This window comes from Spermophilus citellus (assembly GCF_964194105.1).
Source record: "Spermophilus citellus genome assembly, chromosome: 10".
NCBI lineage: Eukaryota > Metazoa > Chordata > Mammalia > Rodentia > Sciuridae > Spermophilus > Spermophilus citellus.
The window spans coordinates 135130612-135132845 of record NC_138197.1 but is presented as its reverse complement, the minus strand read 5'-3'; the positions used below and the strand labels follow the sequence as shown (position 1 = coordinate 135132845).

At 51.6% G+C, this 2234-nt stretch overlaps 1 pseudogene across 1 annotated transcript; it reads right to left on the bottom strand.

The window, feature by feature from the left end:
* Positions 1-570: 570 nt before the first annotated feature.
* Positions 571-1901, bottom strand: LOC308658313 (ubiquitin-associated protein 1-like; annotated as a pseudogene). The gene has a single exon. The product of its transcript is annotated as a ubiquitin-associated protein 1-like (transcript).
* Between the last annotated feature and the right edge of the window lie 333 nt (positions 1902-2234).

Below are 2234 nucleotides of genomic sequence, written 5' to 3'. Positions count from 1 at the left end.
GTCCAAGCCAAGCTGAAAGAAACAGGCTGGACAGGGGAGCATGGTGACTCCTGGCCGAGAGGCAAACTGGGCCCATGGGGAAGTGCTTTCTTTGCACCTCAGAGACATTCCAGAGCCAGTGTGACCCAAGGCTTCATTAAAAGGGAGAGAGAACAGAGCCCTGGAAGAACCTTCTCGCACTCACCTTGGATTAGAGCCCAGTCCACCAGTGCAGGTAGTGGGGGAGGCATCGAACCCTGAAGCAGCACTGAGTCTAGCCCTCCCAGCTAGACCAGTTTCTACTGGGGATGTAGAGACTCTGGAGGGTCAAGGTGGGAAGGACATTTCTCAAATACAAATACATTCAATATGGAAGGAGCCAGGACAAGTCTGGGGCGTTCATATGCCCAAATCTTCCCCATTTCCTCCCCAGCTCAGAGCCTAGGCTCACAGAGACTGGCAAGCACGGTCTCCACACCTGATCTTCTCATCCCCAAAAGAAAATCCAGAGTGTGCCCCTTCTTCCCCACCTGTGGGCTCTGCAGGGCCTGGGGGGCGGGTTCCATGGCAGGGCCCGGGCAGGGCCTGGTCTCAGCTGGCTCCAGCCCGAGCCATGACGTCTTCCAAAGCATTGTCCTGATCCTTGTTGTGTAACAGCAAAACTTCCTTAATGTCTTTCAGTTCAAAGCCCGTTTCCTTAAATGTGCTCATTAACTGAAGAAACTTCGTCATCTTGTCTTCTGAACACCGGTGCATTTCCAGAGCCTCTTCCACTAAAAGAGGGTCAAAGCCCTTCTCAAAAAGCTGACCATGTGCAAAGAGATAGTCGAGAATCTGCTCGACATTCTCTCCCTTCTTCATGGCTCTCAGGCCACGCTCCTATGAGTACCCATGTTAACTGCGTCTCCACACACTGCTGCTCACTTGGAGATAGTGTTTGCAGTTCAGAGTAGGCCTGGGGACAGCTGGGCATGTTGGGCACTTGTGACACTGGGAAATCTGGAGGGGTAACTGTGGGGCCTGTACTTGGAGGTGATGATTCTTCACACCTCCTTCACACCCTCACTCCTTCTCACAGACAAGGCAGACAGGGAAGGCATCTGAGAGGACGTCAGGGTTGGCACCTCTGTGCCACTGTCCAAGTTCAAAGCCATTGAGCTCACTGGCACTGCTTTGGGTGGAAGGCGTTAGGGAATTCCGGAACATGCCACTGCGGAGGCAGGATGTGCTGTGGAAAGGGCTTGCCAGCTTGACTGTCTTCTGATTGCTGTCATCAGAGTCAAGTTTCGGGAAGACAGAGATTTGATATTGCTTACTGCAGGGATAGGGAGCAGGGACACTTTGGAAGACAGCGACATCTTTTCACAGTTGCCCAACTGTGGTAAGGTTATGAAGCCCTTGGGTTTATGAAGAGGCTTGAAATCTAGGGTTGCCCGCTCCAAGGATGCCAAGACCTCCTCCTCCTGTAACACAGACCCAGAGCCTCCTCTGGCAAGTTGTCGTCCAGTAACTGAGCCATATGGGTCCAGTGGTTCCTACCAGAGTATTTCTCAGCTCTTCCCTCTCATCGATGATTTTCAACTCCAGATTATCAAATGGGTCTTCTTCACACTCGAAATCAGCAGGATTGAAACCTGCCTTTGTGTGGGGTGGGCTGAAACTTTGTTTCATGGCTGACGGAGTTGGAGTGAGGATGCCGTTGTGCTGTAAGCTGGCAAGGATAGGGTTAATAGGAGGTGGCACTGTGGCTGTGCTGTGGGTCTTGGAGACACTGTTTTGCTATCACCCTCTGGGCCACTCTTAGAATTCACTTTAGCTTCTGCTTCCTCGGCTTTGCATTCTGCTTCCTGTTGGGCTTCTTGGATTTTCTTAAGATCTTCAGCCCACTCAATGGTTTTCTTTTCCCAGGAGAAGTCATACATGAAAATCTGCACCCAGCTTCTTAGAAGCCATTTAGAACCTGAACGCTGTTGCCGCCACCATCCCAAAAGTGGAAAGGAGCTGGTGCCAGCTGATCTCCCAGGCTCAGTCCCCGCTAAGCTCCTAGGGAAAGTCAATGCCACCACTTCCAACTCTGCCCGCCCTGGGCCAGGCCGTAGCCACCGCCAGAACCTCGGCCGTGTTGAAGTCCTACTTGCCCAAGTTCATTCTTCTTTATGGCCGAGTAAAACTCCATTGTGTGTGTGTAACACATTTTCTTGATCCATTCATCTTTTAAAGACACCTTGGTGACTCCATAAATGGATGCTTCACTG